Below are 18,891 nucleotides of genomic sequence, written 5' to 3' on the forward strand. Positions count from 1 at the left end.
GTGAAGGCAAGGCAATTAAACACGCTTGGGCTGCCCTCTAGTGGTAAAAGCTATATGACATTTTTATTTTTACATAGGATTTTATTGGACATTTTAAAGTGAAAATAACATAATATAGACATGTTACTGCAATGTTTTTTTATCTTGGCCATGTTCACATTGGAGTTCCGAGTTCATATTAAAAAAATTATAAAGATATGTTACAGACAATCTGAGATATGAACTACTTCCTGTTTGGGGACTACGCCATAGGTATATTTTGACCTGTTTTGGGCAAATGCTTCCGAAAATCAAAAATCCTTCTAGTAACTTTTGTGAGGCTTGGTCCAAGGATCGTGTACGTGGAATTTCTTGAAGTTTGGACAAAATTTGTGACCTGTGAAACTTTTTAAAGGTTTTGTGTTCTATCCAATATGGTGGCCGAACGACATGGATCTGTGACTTCATTTTCTCAAGCAACTTACACCGGTACTGCCTGAACATTTTAAAGTTTGAACGGTGTCTCTGCGTCAAACGGTCTGGTCGCTAGAGCTGGCCAAAAAAATCTACCCGGGAAAAATAATAAAAATAACTAGAAAATGCACTTCCGGAGGAACCGCAAAAGTGTGCTTGCTCTGGTGCGGTCACTAACGTGATTTGTGAAATGTTACATTTTAGAATGTTTTTTATCTTGTGCATCCTCGCATTGGAGTCCCAAGTTCATGTACAAAGTTTGGTTTCAATACGTGAAAGCATTCCTGACACACACACACACACACACACACACACACACACACACACACACAGAAATGTATACAGGCTTGTAACCAGGGGTGCTTCCAGCATTTAAGGACATCCGGGGCTTAGCACAGACCATTTTATGTAAATACAGGGATAGCTAGCTAGCCTAGAACCAACTATAACGGCTGTGCTGCACATGTTCAGGGTTCGACATTAAGACTTGTCCGCTTGTCCGGGACAAGTGGATTTTTTGTAGGACAAGTGTAAGAAAAAATTAGTTGTCCGACTCCTCTATGAAAAATCCCTTGCTCTGCCACTGATTATCAAAACACAAAAAATACATTATATTATAAAACTTTACCCGGACAAGTGACTTTTGTGCATGGACAAGTGAAACACAAATTTACTTGTCCGAAGGACAAGTTCCTCAAAAAGTTAATGTCAAGCCCTCAGTGTTTTCTTATTACATTTTTTTTAGAATTGTAATTTAAATAATTTTAATTTTTGAGTGAACAATCCCTTTGAAGTGCCATATTTTACACACTAATTTTGTACATAATATACCAAAAATCCTTTAGTACTTAAGATAATCTTAAAAACATGAGACTTAAAGGTGCAGTGTGTAAATTTTAGCGGCATCTAGTGGTGAGGTTCCAAATTGCAACCAAAAGCTCAGTTCACAGCTCACCCCTCGCTTTTGAAATGCATAGAGAAGCTACGGTAGCCACCACAGGACAAACATGTCATGATTTTGTCCATTAAGACTGTAGAAACATGGTGGCACAAAATGCCGACTTCCATGTAAGGGGACCCTCTGTGTATGTAGATAAAAACATCTCATTCTAAAGTAATAAAAACATAACGGCCATATAAGAGCCATATGAAAGGTCTTTATACACCCCTGATAATATAGTTTTGTATATTATTTTGCATTTCTGTCAAGAGATCCTTCTAAAAATTACACACTGCACCTTTAATGTAGGCCAGAGTTCACGTCACAAAAAGCAGCAGATATAAGCTGCATTTTATTGATCATAAGCTCATTTTTAAAATAAGCGATAGGAAAGAGCGACAGCAGCACTGATAGCCTAATATCGTTTCATTTCTTTACTATTTATGAATATGATTGTGTGTTGAGCGTCTACGACAGGGCTATTCAATTAGTTTGTCATGAGGGCCAGAGATATATCAGTGATGATGACGACATATACATTTAAACATACTCATGTTGTATTTTGAAACTGCATAACAACAAAATAAGTGCATTGTACAATATACTTTTTCTACAAACATGTATTTGCAAACTGCATACAACAAAACTTGTGCATTGTAATATGACCAAGTAGGCTTTATCTACATCCAGACATGTTTGTATTTTGTATTTTAAAACTGCATAACAACATAAGTGCATTGTAAGATACCCGAGTTCTATTCTTATTCTACATTTAAAGGTGTAAATAAGAGCCATATCTACTCACTTAAGTACACATAACCAAAAGTTTATAATATGGAACATAAAATTGTTTTATGCAGTTTTTTGTCAAAGCTTATTATTTCACAACCCTTTATTTAAACTACAACCGCCATCTTAATAACTGGCAAACATTAGGCTAGCTTCTAATAAGAGAAATTATACTTTTAGATTTCATCAGAGCAGTAAAATCACGTGTATGTTTGTCAGCGCGATATGCATACAGTGGTGCAGGACAGATGCTGGGCTGTGAGCGATGGCCGATTAACTTACTCGTTTAAATTGCATTCTTTTGTGAGAACGATGACTCGCATAATATTTGAGCCTTTGCTGTATGAGCAAGCACAGAGAAAACATTCGTTGTGGCGTTGACTAATGAATATGGATGATCTCTGTTCTTCTCTTCAATGGAGCGGGGCGTGGCTCTTTATAAATAATGCAGTAACATGAGAGACGGTACATCTCCCTCTTTTAATACAGTTAACAACGAAGTACAATATTTGTTTTCGATTGCACTTACACCATTTAAAAGCAGACATTCCAAGCATTATGTAGACATTTATCTTATGTTTCTATGAAAACAATTCGTTAAGTTACAGCTAATTTTTCTGACGTGTTTCTGAAAGGACGTCACTAAGAGAGAGAGCAAACCCCCATTATGTTTATTTTCTTAATTTTGCGAAAAGCACAACATTCTGTTTTTAATGGGAGTGGACAGAAAAAATACTAGACACTTTAAAGTTTTAAATGATGTATAAATCATATATGTAAGTCCAAAATCAGCAGAGTTATCTAAGTCTCTTTGCGGAGTGATTGAAAAATAAAGATTTTGCGGCGCCCGCGCCTCTGCCGACCCAGACTGTGAAATTAATGATAAAAGAAAATATTTCCCTCAGTGATTGACAGCATAATGCAATCAATCGTGTTCCCGTTCAACAGTAGCTAAGCATACGATTTAGATATATGTATCTTCTTACCTGAAGATCATGTAAATGGCATATACGCAGTCTTCTGGCAAAAGCTGTGTTTTTAAATGTGTCATACATTTCTGAAAGTCATGACTGTTTAAATACACTTGGCGTCACATGCATGATTTAAGGTAAAGTGACACTTTTTCGCGTCAATTCACAATCATTTAAATCAGGGCCGGATTAACCATACGGGCAACTGGGCAATTGCCCAGGGGCCCAAGATCTCCAAAAGGCCCAGGGCAGCAAGGGCACGAGCAAAATACTGTATCTGGTAATCTCCCACTGGCCGCTTTATATTGAACAAACTGTCAACACGGGCTTTTGCGCTGCAAAGAGAGACGCGGCGCTGCGCTATGACTTAGAACGTGAGTTGAGAGCGGTTGAGAGTCAGTCTCATGCGGACTGACCAATGAAGAGAGGGCCCTTAAGTTAAGACCCTCTCCTCATTGGTCAGTCCGCATGAGGTTGGTCAAAGGATCTTACTACTGCTACAACAGAAAAAAAACGAGACATGGAGCGCGAAGCGGAAATTAAAAAAGGAAAATGACATCAGAAACGCAGAAAATGTAAAGTATAAACAGTGGTGTAGTCTACATGATACGCAGGCATCTGCGCGATCCGATCGGCGTATGAAATCAAATTACTATAGCGGCGCGAAAGTGACTGGGGTCGGGAGCAGACTGGTGTGGCTCCACAAGAACCCACAGACGAGTGACAGCAAAGTACCGCGAGAGCGATTGCCGTTATCACATGGAGAAATCTGCTTTGAATCGCTCTCGCGGTACTTTGACATCATCAAGAGGTCTGCTTAGCGCCACAGAAGTCGAACCTGCAGTGTAGCTGCTCACGCAACACTGTAAACAAACATGTGGAGAAGTGAACGAGTGAAGCAGTGCACAACATTAAATCCGGAGATTTCACAACACACATGTAAGTAAACAACATTTAAATAATCAATCCAGTTTATTACTTTATCTGGAGGTAAGGCTCCAATAAAATAAAATAAGCCGGTGTTTATGTCCTGATGGTTTTTAGCTGCCTTCCAGCATGTTTGCTTGTGCTTCACAGTGTTAAACTTACTTTCTCTGTGTTCATTTGTATATATCTACGTTCAAGATGTAGCCTATATGATCTGAAACTTCTGTGAGGAAATTAATGTCCGCGTTGATGTTCAGTTCAGACTTGCAAATTAAAGATCATTTTCTTCACTTTGGTTTGGGTGTCTAACAGTTAATATTAGGCTATATGATGGTCTTGTAATAATAATTAAGTAAAAGCCTATTTTCATTTTTAGACAATGATAATGCATTTGTATGAGCATTTCAATATTTGTAAGTCAAAAATACACCTGATGACAGTTAGAATTTGAATTATTGAGTATATTTACTGTATATTACAGTAATATATTCTGTATATGACCATATTATGGTGATCCTGGAGTCATGATGATGGGGCCCTTGAATATTGTTGCCCAGGGTATAACAAAGTGTTAATCTGGCCCTGATTTAAATCATGCAGCTGTCATAGAGCCGACGCCAAACGATCACGCGAGCGAGGACGCGATACTGACGCGAGCGAAACTAATACGTTTACAATGTATTACATTGATGAAAAAGGGAATTAAACTTGTCGTGCCATATATCACTGAAATAAAAGAAAGGGATTAAAATATGTCTGAATCATATAATTCCTACCTGTATGTGAAAATGCACGTTCTCCAGAGAGCTCGCGTTGATTCAAGCATTCAGAATATAAAATCCATTTGCAGTTTTGCGTCCGAAACCGCATACTGTATAGTGAATAAGATGAAGTTTTAGGATTTTAAAAATATGTATCCAGGATTCCGCTGTCCATATACGATACGAAGCTTGGGTGCCAGCCGATGGTGCTGCGTGCCCCACGGGCTCTATGCAGCAGAGTCTCAGGCTGTGGCCTCTTCTCCGGGCTTCTCTGCTCTCCGTCTTTCTCAGCTCTTCGCTGTATTGTGGCTCTTAAAGGAACACTCGATTCTCTCAACAGCTCTTCTCTATTCCATTTTGCCATTTAAACCTTAAAACTACATCCCGCCATTGTTATTCAAACTTTTCCACGGAGCAATAGCCTGTTAGCTTAGCTTCTAAAGATGGCTGCCGCTATCTTTACATTCTGTCTAAAAAACACGTTTGAACGTAAAGGCTGCCCTCTACTGGTAAAGGCTAATGACATTTTTTATTTTTTACACAGGTTTTAATTGGACATTTTAAAGTGAAAATAACATAATATAGACATGTTACTGCAATGTTTTTTTATCTTGGGCATCTTCACATTGGAGTAAAGAGTTCATATAAAATTTTTGGTTAATAAATGTTACAGACATATTGAGATTTGAACTACTTCCTGTTTTGGCGGCGTTGACGCACATTTAGTTTGGGCTGTGGCGCGCAAACGCTTCCGAAAATCAAAAATCCTTCTAGTAACTTTTGTGAGGCTCGGTCCAAGGATCGCGTACGTGGAATTTCATGAAGTTTGGACAAAATTTGTGACCTGTGAAACTTTTTTAAGGTTTTGTGTTCTTTCCAATATGGCGGCCGAAGGACATGGATCTGTGACTTCATCCTCTCAAGCAACTTACACCGGTACTGCCCGAACATTTTAAAGTTTGAACGGTGTCTCTGCGTCAAACGGTCTGGTCGCTAGAGCTGACACAAAAAATCTACCCGGGAATAATAATAACTAGAAAATGCACTTCCAGAGGAACCGCAAAAGTGTGCTTGCTCTGGTGCGGTCACTAACGTGATTTGTGAAATGTTACATTTTAGAATGTTTTTTATCTTGTGCATCCTCGCATTGGAGTCCCAAGTTCATGTACAAAGTTTGGTTTCAATACGTGAAAGCATTCCTGACACACACACACACACACACACACACACACACACACACACACATACTTACCTACATTACAAAAAGGGGACTATCACTGAACACTGACCAAGAGGGGACTAGTGTTTCTGATCATTTTTTACACACAAAAACTACATAGAAAATTTTATTTTAATGCCTATTTTCATAATATAACTTCAAATGTCAATTTTTATTTTTTTTTAAAATATGCCAAGTGGGGACCTGCAACCCTGACTGATGTCTACCTATCCAACAGGGGACCTCCATACCCTGCAATGGATCTCTATGGGGATTACACTAGTCCTAAACTAAAATAAATGTAAGAGCTGTCCAAATTAAAACAACTTGCACTGACATATATTTAAATAAACCAGTGCCCTTTGTTTTGCCCCAAAATGCACACAAGTTTTTAGTAAGGCATATTTGTTAAAACTAGTTATATTTCCTAATTAAACTAAGGTCTTGTCCAGGCTTAAGCTAATTCCTGTCCGGGAAACCACCCCTATGTGTAAAAAGTTTGGAGCAGTTTCCCAGACAGGGTTTAGATTAATCCAGGACTAGGGCTTAGTTATATTAAGACATTTAAGTGTGCATCCTAAAACAAAACAATGGCACTGATATTTGTTAAGATATGTCAGTGCAAGATGTTTTTAAATTAAGGCAGCTCAAACATGCATTTTATTCTGGGACTAGGATAATACCTATCCAGAAAACTATTTTATCATAATGTAACCTTAATGTTGACATATGTCAGCACAGGGGTGGAGGCGCTGTCCAAACTTAAGAGGGAGAGATTGGAGAGTTACAATTTTGCTTAAAACTTAGAGGGAGAAAGGGAATTTTCAAATTGCAATTTTGCCCAAGGAATTTCTTCCTAATAAAAACAGACTGTATGTTTTGTAACTGTGCAGGTGAATACTGTTTCTTTTGCACACAAGAACTAACGTAGTGAACAACATTCCCTGCTATATTCAGCTAACATTAACTATTAATATGAGCCTTTTGATTATGTTGTATTATGTTATTAAACTTAATAGTGATTTGTGACATATATTTTTATACAATGTAAGTGACTCATTAAGTTTAGCTACCACCTTTTGGCCGGTTTAGTTTTCAAATTTAATATTTTTATAAGCTTATGACATATATAAGCTTTGAAACTGTTCTTACATCAGATTTAAGGTGAATATAGCAAGAGGGCTGAGCAGACAGAAGAGGGAGAGGAAGAACAGTTGAGCAGGTAAAGATGGCAGTCAATAAGTTTTAATATTAGGTTTATACTGTTTTAGTTTTTTGTCTTAGTGGATTTGTTCTTATATTAGAGCAAAGGTGAAGTAGTAGCTATTTAGACAAATCAAAAGAAGGATAGGAAGAACAACTGATCAGCTAAAGCCCAAGAAACACAACTAAAAAGATGGATGAAGATGTTAAAAATGAAAAAGGTTCTAAAACTGAAATGCAGAGGGTGAGAATAGAATCCTGCTTGTCATTAAACATACACAAACACCTCCGCTCACACAAAACTAAGAAAGATTAGAAAGACTTTAGCTGAAAGCACATGTCTCAAAACCAGATCGACCCACGCATGTGCCTTTTAAGCAGCAATAGGCATGATCATGTTAGTGATTTCACAAAATGTCTTTGGTCCCCTATTTGATGGTGAAGTGTGACATGTGTTTATCTGCTTTGACTTTTAGGAAACACACACTTTACACTTCACTATTTAACAGGGGACCTAATGTATTATTATCTTGAAGAAACTCACTATTTTATACTATTTGGACAGAAGTTAAAATGTGTAAAATGTGTCTTAGAAATGAGCAGTTTAAGCACCAAATTTAGGCATGATCATGTTAGTGACTTCACAAAATGTCTTTGGTCCCCAGTTTGATGGTGAAGTGTGACATGTGTTTATCTGTTTTGACTTTAAGGAAACACACACTTCACACTTCACTATTTAACAGGGGACCTAATGTATTTTATCTTGAAGAAACTCACTATTTTATACTATTTGGACAGAAGTTAAAATGTGTAAAATGTGTATCTTAGAAATGAGCAGTTTAAGCACCAAATTTAGGCATGATCATGTTAGTGACTTCACAAAATGTCTTTGGTCCCCAGTTTGATGGTGAAGTGTGACATGTGTTTATCTGCTTTGACTTTTAGGAAACACACACTTCACACTTCACTATTTAACAGGGGACCTAATGTATTTTATCTTGAAGAAACTCACTATTTTATACTATTTGGACAGAAGTTAAAATGTGTAAAATGTGTCTTAGAAATGAGCAGTTTAAGCACCAAATTTAGGCATGATCATGTTAGTGACTTCACAAAATGTCTTTGGTCCCCAGTTTGATGGTGAAGTGTGACATGTGTTTATCTGTTTTGACTTTAAGGAAACACACACTTCACACTTCACTATTTAACAGGGGACCTAATGTATTTTATCTTGAAGAAACTCACTATTTTATACTATTTGGACAGAAGTTAAAATGTGTAAAATGTGTATCTTAGAAATGAGCAGTTTAAGCACCAAATTTAGGCATGATCATGTTAGTGACTTCACAAAATGTCTTTGGTCCCCAGTTTGATGGTGAAGTGTGACATGTGTTTATCTGTTTTGACTTTTAGGAAACACACACTTCACACATCACTATTTAACAGGGGACCTAATGTATTTTATATTGAAGAAACTCACTATTTTATACTATTTGGACAGAAGTTAAAATGTGTATCTTAGAAATGAGCAGTTTAAGCACCAAATGTAGGCATGATCATGTTAGTGACTTCACAAAATGTCTTTGGTCCCCAGTTTGATGGTGAAGTGTGACATGTGTTTATCTGCTTTGACTTTTAGGAAACACACACTTCACACTTCACTATTTAACAGGGGACCTAATGTATTTTATCTTGAAGAAACTCACTATTTTATACTATTTGGACAGAAGTTAAAATGTGTATCTTAGAAATGATCAGTTTAAGCTCCAAATGTATGCATGATCATGTTAGTGACTTCAAAAAATGTCTTTGGTCCCCAGTTTGATGGTGAAGTGTGACATGTGTTTATCTGTTTTGACTTTTAGGAAACACACACTTCACACTTCACTATTTAACAGGGGACCTAATGTATTTTATCTTGAAGAAACTCACTATTTTATACTATTTGGACAGAAGTTAAAATGTGTATCTTAGAAATGAGCAGTTTAAGCACCAAATGTAGGCATGATCATGTTAGTGACTTCACAAAATGTCTTTGGTCCCCAGTTTGATGGTGAAGTGTGACATGTGTTTATCTGCTTTGACTTTTAGGAAATATTTTAAATTCTGAATAACTGTAAATGTACTGACAAAATTTACAATGACACTAAAACAACAGTTCTTACCATCAAAAAAATTCTTCATAAAAGATTTTGAAGTTTAAAACTAAAAGTTGTACAAGGATTATTGCACTAAAATGTTATGTAATGTTATAAAGTCATTTAATAAAAGACAATATAACTGAACCAACTAAAACATTTCAATGCATTAAATAAACATAATAGTTTAAGTTTAAACCCCTGAAATCTTTTCTCATGGCAAGAAATGTAATTGCAATTAAACAGATGTCACACTTCACTATTTAACAGGGGACCTAATGTATTTTATCTTGAAGAAACTCACTATTTTATACTATTTGGACAGAAGTTAAAGGGGCGGTTTCCCGGACATGGATTAGACTAGTCCTAGACTAAAATAAATGTAAGAGCTGTCCAAACTAAAAACTACTTTCACTGACAAATATTGAAATACATCAGTGCCCTTTGTTTTACCTCAAAATGCACACAGGCAATGTTTTTAGTAAGGCATGTTTGTTAAAACTAGTTATATTTCCTAATTAAACTAAGGCGTAGTCCTGGATTAAGCTAATTCTGGTCCGGGAAACCGCCGGAAAATGTGTATCTTAGAAATGAGCAGTTTAAGCACCAAATGTAGGCATGATCATGTTAGTGACTTCACAAAATGTCTTTGGTCCCCAGTTTGATGGTGAAGTGTGACATGTGTTTATCTGCTTTGACTTTTAGGAAACACACACTTCACACTTCACTATTTAACAGGGGACCTAATGTATTTTATCTTGAAGAAACTCACTATTTTATACTATTTGGACAGAAGTTAAAATGTGTATCTTAGAAATGAGCAGTTTAAGCACCAAATGTAGGCATGATCATGTTAGTGACTTCACAAAATGTCTTTGGTCCCCAGTTTGATGGTGAAGTGTGACATGTGTTTATCTGCTTTGATTAAATTCTGAATAACTGTGAATGTACTGACAAAATTTACAATGACACTAAAACAACAGTTCTTACCATCAAAAAGATTAAAACTAAAAGTTGTACAAGGATTATTGCACTAAAATGTTATGTTATAAAGTAATTTAGTAAAAGACAATATAACTGAACCAACTAAAACATTTCAATGCATTAAATAAACATAATAGTTTAAGTTTAAACCCCTGAAATCTTTTCTGATGGCAAGAAATGTTAATGCAATTAAACAGATGTCACACTTCACTATTTAACATGGGGACCTAATGTATTTTATCTTGAAGAAACTCACTATTTTTTACTATTTTCACACAAGTTTAAATGTACGTGTTAAAAATGAGAAGTCAAAAGCTCTGTGGATTAGCAGGACTAATGCTAGAAAACACAGGAAAATGGCTAAAGGAAACAAAGGTAAAAGAAATAAAAAATAAGGATGGTGTCTCAAACCTGCAGATTTGTGAAAGACACATTGAAAGGAACAGGAATGGGTCATTTGGCAGTGGCAGACAACAGTGTGAATAGGCTTTATGCCCAGCTGCACTTCTTCCTGAACTTCAGCCAGCTCCTTGTTTCCTGTCTGCCATTATTGGACAAACTGATTAATCCAGGTGTGCCTGACCTCAGTAGTCACAGCAACAATAATCCGACACACCTGAATTAATCAGTTTGTCCAATAATGGCAGACACAATTTTATTATGGACAGTGGTTACACACAACCCAGTTAGTTTTTATTATCATTTCAGAATTGTTTTCAGTCAATGCCAAAATATTTTGTTGCAGCAACACAATTGAATAATGAATAACTAATGTGAAGTGGTAATGTTCAACAAAATCATCTTAATTACTTTTCAGTAACTTAAAATTGTTACGTTTTCTGAACATGTGTTTGTAAAAACTAATCAAATATTTTTTGCTTGTCCAACTCAAGAGTAGTTTATTCTTACAACTCATTTGCATTGTGGACAGTGGTTCCATACAATTACTTTTAGTAACTTTAACATAACAATTTCTTTTTCAAGTTACATCACACATATGCTTTTTGTAATAAACTCTATATAGCGTTCATTTTATTCATAAAAGAATCTCAGACACCAGTTCTTCAAGCCATGTTTATTGCACTTAAACTAGAGATACCGTAAAGGATATACCGACAAATGAGATGTGCTCATCAACTTGAAAAGCTTGCAAAGTTTTTCAAGGACTCTGGATATTACCATGTAACCTTGTAACAACATTACAATTTTTTACAGTTACTGACAACTGAAATGCACGAAGCACCATTCAGGCAGTTTTTTCAAGCCTCCTGATAAATATAATTAAACAACAGTATTACACAACTGTAAAGCCAACTGACAAAATAGGATGCTCTCCATTCAGAGAGCTGGCACATGCGGCTTTCAAAGCTTTTTCAACTACTTTGGACAATTAATGTAAATTCTGTGACATTACAAAACTGTCAAATTGACTGAAAATGTATGGACCTTTTACAAGGCTTGCAAAGCTTTTTCAAGAACTTTGGGATAATTTAAGTTAAATGTTACTGTAACAACATTATAAACGTTAACATTCCATGACAAATTAGATGCAGCACCATTTACGTACAGCCAAAGCTTTAAACAACTCTGCATTAATCTAATTAAATAAAAACACACTGCAAAACTATAAAAATAAATTGACGACACTGTTTACTTCCCGAATGTTATTGTACTGCCATTTTCAAAAACATGGCATTTACATATGAAATATTTAAACATTCCTTGCTCAAAACATCTGCGAAAGGCTTGGGCCCGGTGGCATAAAGCACCTTAAGTTTTTCCCTTAAGCATGACACTTAAGGGGTAAATTCCCCTTAACTAAGAGAATAATTTAAGGGTGTTGCATACAGTATAATCCCTTAAACAGTTTTCTTAGGTAAGAGTAATCGTTAAGTGTTTCACGACAGCGACCCAGGTTTGTCGTTATAAAATACTATTGTTGCCATGGAGACGCAACAGAAAAAACGTAAGGTTTTTTCTGCAACACCCTTAAGCTTCCCTTACGAAAAAGAGGTATACTTCAAGTTCATTTTATTAAGTATACTTAAGTAATGTTGGAGTATAGTTTTAAGTATACTTTATGCAGTAAGTGTACTAACATTTATGTTCTAGTAGTATACTTTTAAGTGTACTGCTTGAATACCGCTTGGGACTAAATTGGCCCACTTTTAGTATATAGAAGTATACTTCTAAGTGTACTATAAGTGTAAGAGTAGTCAACTTTAAGTGTACAACTAGTGCACAATTAGTTCTTCATTTGTACTGCAAGTGAACTCATGAGTATACTAGTAGTTTTCTAGACTTATACTTCAAGTGTGCATGCAAATGTTCTGTTAGTGTACTCTTAGTAAACTAGTAGGTTACTTATTGTGTGCTGCAGGTATACTTCCAAGTGTTCTTTTAATATACTTTCAGTTAACTAGTAGTTTACTAGTCATATACTGAAAGTGTACATGCAAATGTTCTGTTAGTGTACTCTTAGTAAACTAGTAGGTTACTTATTGTGTGCTAGGTATACTTCCAAGTGTTCTTTTAATATACTTTCAGTTAACTAGTAGTTTACTAGTCATATACTGAAAGTGTACATGCAAGTGTTCTGTTAGTGTAATCTTAGTAAAATAGTAGGTTACTTATTGTATACTGCTTGTGTAACAAAGCACTTTGAGACTGAGGATCCACCTGCAGGTTTTTATTAAACACTCTCCAACAGGCAAGGTCAAACAACAGCAAACACAGCAATGTAAGGCAGGCAAATCTCGTAGACATGAAACAGGCAAAAGGGTCAGGGCAGGCAACAAACATACAGTACTCATAAACCAGGTAAAACAGATCAAGATTAATAAATACAGATAGATAAGCAGGCAGGCAAACAGCTCAGCAATGACAGCCGGTACAAATCAAGACTTTGCACTGACTAAGGGCTCTTTCTTACACCCGGCTCAATGCAGCGCAATGCGCGACGCAAGTGTCATTTGCTATTTTCCACCCTAATTTTCACGTTTAGCGCCGCGTTGTTTAAATAGCAAATGCATTTGCGCCCCCTTTTGCGCCCATGGGCGTTCTGGTCTGAAAAAGAGGTGTGTTCAGGCGCATTGTTGGCGCGTTGCTATTTTGAGGCAACTAAAATAGACTACGCCATTGACCAACAAAAACCTGGTCTAAAGTCTAAGGTCAAGTAGTCAAGTAGGAAGTAGTGCAGCTGGGCATAAAGCCTATGGGAGTTCTGGGTTTATCCCCCACCTGCTTAAATGTGTCCTGTCTTGAAAAAGCTTAAAAGTTAAAATTAATGCAGTTATTAGTACCTTTAGTAGTAGTACCTTTTTATCCCCTTTGGGAAATTCTTTCAAGCATGCGGTTTTTTACACTTACAAAACAATACAATATAACAACAAAAACAAGTTTTTAAAAGAATTCATCATTTAAATATTTCACTATTGTGGTACAAAAGATTTTCCTAATTTTAAGCAACATTGAAGAACTTACCAAGCCTTTTGACCCACAAGAACTGGAAGCTGCAATGAACGCGCTGAAACCTGGGAAAGCAGCAGGAATCGACGATGTACTGACAGAAATGATACAGCACCTGGGACCTAAAGCAAAGACCTGGCTCCTAGAAATGCTGAACTCATGCATGGCAGAAAAAATAATTCCATCGGCATGGAGAAAGGCCAAGATAGTCACAGTTCTTAAACCTGGAAAGGATCCATCATCCCCAAAGAGCTACAGACCAATTTCACTCCTTTGCATTACTTACAAGCTCTATGAGAGGCTTTTACTCCAACACCTTATGCCAGCTATAGACTCTAAGCTTACTGAAGATCAAGCTGGTTTCCATCCTGGTCGCTCTTGCGCTGGGCAGCTATTGAACCTCACCCAACATATCGAGGATGGCTTTGAGTGTAAACTCATCACTGAGCAGCTTTCATAGATCTTACTGCTGCCTACAATACTGTCCAGCACCGCACCATGATTAGGAAACTTTTTGACATGACTGGTGACCTCGACCTGTGCAAAATCATCAAATGCCTCCCCAACAACAGACGATTCTTTATCCAATTAAATGACAAGAAGAGCAAATGGAAAGCCCAAAAGAACGACCTACCACAAGGCAGTGTACTGGTCCCCCTCCTCTTTAATATCTATACTAATGACCAACCACTTCACTCACAATACGGTCGCTTTATCTATGCGGACCACCCAACAGGAGAACTTCCAGAAGATTGAGGTTTTCTGGAAAGTGTCCTCTGAGAGATGACAACCTACTACAACCATCTGAAACCAAATCCATCAAAAACCCAACTATGCAGCTTCCATTTAAAAAACCGAGATGCGAAAAAAGAACTGAGCATCTCATGGGATGGCTACAAACTCTCTGTGTACTTGGGAGTCACACTCGACAGGACACTCTCTTTCAAAACCCACCTCCAGAACACCAAAGCCAAGATATACACCCGCAATAACATCCTGCGCAAACTGGTAAACTCAAAATGGGGTGCCGATCCACCAACCATCCGTGCAACTGCTCTAGCTCTGTGTTTCTCCACAGCCGAATATGCGTGCTCAAGCTGGAGCCGCTCCCACCATACCAAACTGATTGACACAGATCTCAAAGACACCTGACGCATTATTACGGGATGCATAAAAACAACGGCTCTACCATGTCTCTACGCTCTAGCTGGCATTGCCCCCCCTTACATCAGACGATCCATCATCGCACAAGACGAGCGGAGAACACTGGAGTATGACAGCAGGCATCCCCTGCATGGACACACAGCACCCCCACACTGCCTGAAATCAAGAGCCAGTTTCCTGCTGACAGTCCCACCTCTCCAGACAACCAGAAAAATAGCAAGGACCAACATTTGGAAAGATGAATGGAACCAGCTAACCACACGAGCCCAGGACTGGATGGAGAGAGGAATCACTCCGACTGAATGACTTGCCAGCGGGCACGATCTCCCATGGCCAACTTGGAAGACCCTCAACAGACTACGAGTGTAACAGGGGAGGTGCAAAGCACTTTTGAAAATATGGAACCTCCAGACAGACGGCACATGTAACTGCGGAGCAGTACAGACAATGCCCCACCTACTGAAGTGTGAAAATGCCCCCCAGTGCAGTCCCCAGGACCTGGCTGAACCAACCCAATCAGCCGTGACCTGTGCCAGATACTGGCAGAATGACATCTGAAATTGCAACGGATTCGAAGAAGAAGAAGCAACATTGGCATCCTAAATCTTTGACCCGAATGTTCAAACTCATCATACAATGGGTGCATATAATTAAATGTGACCCGTGCTGGCAAAATTAGTCAGAATGAACAAATTTTCAAAAAGAGTTATTTATATTCTCTATTAAAAAAAATATATAAAACAATATATGACTTGTTGGAATGTGACGAAAAATGACAGCACTACACCTGTTTGAAGTTGACAGAGTCAGCAAAGTCAATTTTGAGAAAAATCAAATTAAAGATTTTTGAAGGTTCAAAAGCAAAATCAGCACATCCTTAACTTAAAATCACTGGTAAAAATAATAGATTTAACACCCAGTCAAAAACAACATCAATAGGATAAATATATGTTGAACTTACTTTTATTGTTTTATTGACATTGAGACAAACAGCTTTCAGATCTAATCTAATATAATGTTACACATCAGATCCTCAACAGTTAAAGGTAGGGTAATACATTTTGAAAAATGCTAACGGTAGCCGCCTAGCAATGAAATCCCGATCCCGCCCTCAAGTCAAATCGCCATCCAAAGTCACGCCTCTTTCACAACACATGAACACACACAGATCAGACGGTCACGTCTCATGTCTCATTCAGCAGTGAGAAAACTTTGCAGTACAAAGTCGAATAACACTTCCAAAATAACCAAACAACTGTTTACATCAGAATTAGTTTAAGCACACGTTCGGTTGTGTAGACGTAGTAACTATATCGTTACGCTAATCCGTAAACGAACACAAATTTCATAAGCAACACAATGTTTCATCAAAGTAGAATATCTGAATCCATCTCAATACAAACATATCGCGTACCTACCTTACCAAAATAAACAGTGCAACGACTCTTTCAGACCCTTTGCCTCCTGCAGCTGTTTGCATCTCGTGGTAAAGCAGTAAAGTTACTGATGTTCATTTGGGTTTTTGCTCTTGCTGATCCAGGCAGTTTTTGCTGTTGTTGTTATAAAAGATGTCTTTAGTTTTGTGCCTCCTGTGTAGGTTGTCAATTCAGTAGAAAAGTTTGCTGTTCTCACTGTTTACAGGCAGGAGGTGAGCGCACGTGAACGCGCCGATGACGTATGGTGTCTGCGTGGACTCGCTGCGCGGTGGGCATTCAAATTACGCTTACGTATGAGGGACAAAAATGGAAATGTCCGTTCGGACCGAAATCTATGATTTGTTGAACATTTTTTGGTCCTACGCCTTTCACAGATGACATAAATTTCTACAAATACATTTAAACAACTTAACACAGTGATTGCTATCAGGATGTAAGGAGACTTTTAACCAGCATAACAAAAAATGTTTCAGGATCAAATCTGTTACCCTACCTTTAACCAAACATTCACTTAAGACATAACAGATTAAGGGCCCTATTTTAACGATCTAAGCGCATTGTCTAAAGCGCACGGTCTAAATGGGCGTGTCCGAATCCACTTTTGCTAATTTAACAACGGGAAAAATGGTTTGTGCGCCGAGCACACGTCGAAAAGGGTTGTTCGTATACTCCTAATGAGTAATGGGAGTGTTTTGGGCGTAACGTGCAATAAACCGATGAGAGTCTTATCTCTCATCCCCTTTAAAAGTCAGTTGCGCTGGCGCTATGTCTAATCCCTATTTAGATGATGGACTTTGTAAACTGAAAAACTAAGCGGAGGAAGAAGACCCCCAGTTTAAGATTAATGTTAAATAATTGTGTTGTTTTTTACTTTATTGAAATTGTTATTTTTTTATTAAAACCTTTAAAACCCGTTTTCTTTTAGTCATAGAAGTAAAAATAGCAGGCTTTTAATTGCTGTAAATGTATGGCTATCCAATATCATCAAAAAATAATTTACAAGTATGTAAGAAAAGATTTGTACTGTAAAAAATACTTTATTTGTAACAAACAGGAGATAAAGAATTTACAAACGGCTCTCGGTACTGTGACGTGTGGACAGTACTTTCTGAAATCTCCTGCACTACCTATATTTGTATATTTGTAGAAAACTTAAAGGCATGCAAAGAAACCAAACAAGTTGTGTTAAAGACTATGTTAAAGAGTTTCCTCTAAATCACCACATTTAGTATAGCTTTTATCTGAGCTTAAACAGCAACTAGAAACAAAATGAATCTTTTTAAATGGTATTGTCTGTCTTAGATACCCATCTGTCTTAACATTTCTACTCTCAGCCAGAGTTCTAAAATGAAATGTTCTAAGAAATGAAATGTAGAATTTAGTTGCCACTAAATATCCATTTTGCTCTGCTAGGTTCTGCACACTTTGGTAAGTAATGTGGAGAGACTTCCTACAACCCCCCAGAAATTCCTCTGCAAACCCCCACGTGCAATTAGCATTTCTATGGAGAGAGGCTTCAAGGGAACAGTGTGTGACAGACACGTTTAGGATTGTCTGTAAGAGTTTAACCCTAAAACAACCAAATACAAAGTGTAACCAATCAAATCATTTCAACAGGAAAGTTTCAATGTAGTGTCCCAATAGTTGTCCGGGTTTTGGGAGTGTTTTTTTTAAAGCAACCAATCAGTGTTGAGATTAAACACCAATGGGGACACCAGAAATGTGCAAAGATGTGAAATTACAGTACCTCTGTAGGTGTGAAAGTGTTCAGCTAAAAGCTACTATTTTTCCTGGTTTGAACGAAGAATTAGATCTAACTTCATATTTGTAAAATGTATATAATTATGATGTGTGTGATTATTGATTATACTTCACTGCATGAAAAGTGTGATTTTCGTCAGTTAAAGGCGCTCTAAGCGAATCTGTGTGATGTCACTTTTTGTTGATGTTTGAACTGTTTTCAAACAAATGGAGTGTAGCTAACACCTCCCCCTCCCTTCCGTGCTTTCATGAACGCGCCCAACCCCCACCCCCAAATCCTTCTTGTCATTTATTGGCTGGAACACTTTGTTATGGTTTCTGGTGGTATGTTTGGCCGTTTTGTTTTTATTGCAGTTTGTGGAGCCTGGGCCCGGTTGCATAATTTTCCCTTAAGTTCACCCTTATGTTTCCCTTACACTTAAGTGTGTTGCAGAAAAAAACCCTTAAGTTTTTTCTGTTGCGTCTCCATGGCAACAATAGTATTTTATAACGACAAACCTGGGTCGCTGTCATGAAACACTGAACGATTACTCTTACCTAAGAGAACCGTTTAGGGGATTATACTGTATGCAACACCCTTAAATTATTCTCTTAGTTAAGGGGAATTTACCCCTTAAGTGTCACCGATCGAGAGTGGGCAAATTACCCCAATGTAAAGAAAATGTCTTATTTTAATT

The 18,891-nt window shown here is 37.4% G+C and overlaps 1 protein-coding gene across 2 annotated transcripts in view; it reads left to right on the forward strand.

Annotated features, from left to right (window-relative positions):
• Positions 1–18,891, forward strand: part of tsnare1 (T-SNARE Domain Containing 1) — a 291,014-nt gene that overhangs the window by 229,339 nt on the left and 42,784 nt on the right. The gene's annotated exons all lie outside the window — the stretch shown is intronic.

Source organism: Misgurnus anguillicaudatus, chromosome 10 (genome assembly GCF_027580225.2).
Source record: "Misgurnus anguillicaudatus chromosome 10, ASM2758022v2, whole genome shotgun sequence".
Lineage (NCBI taxonomy): Eukaryota > Metazoa > Chordata > Actinopteri > Cypriniformes > Cobitidae > Misgurnus > Misgurnus anguillicaudatus.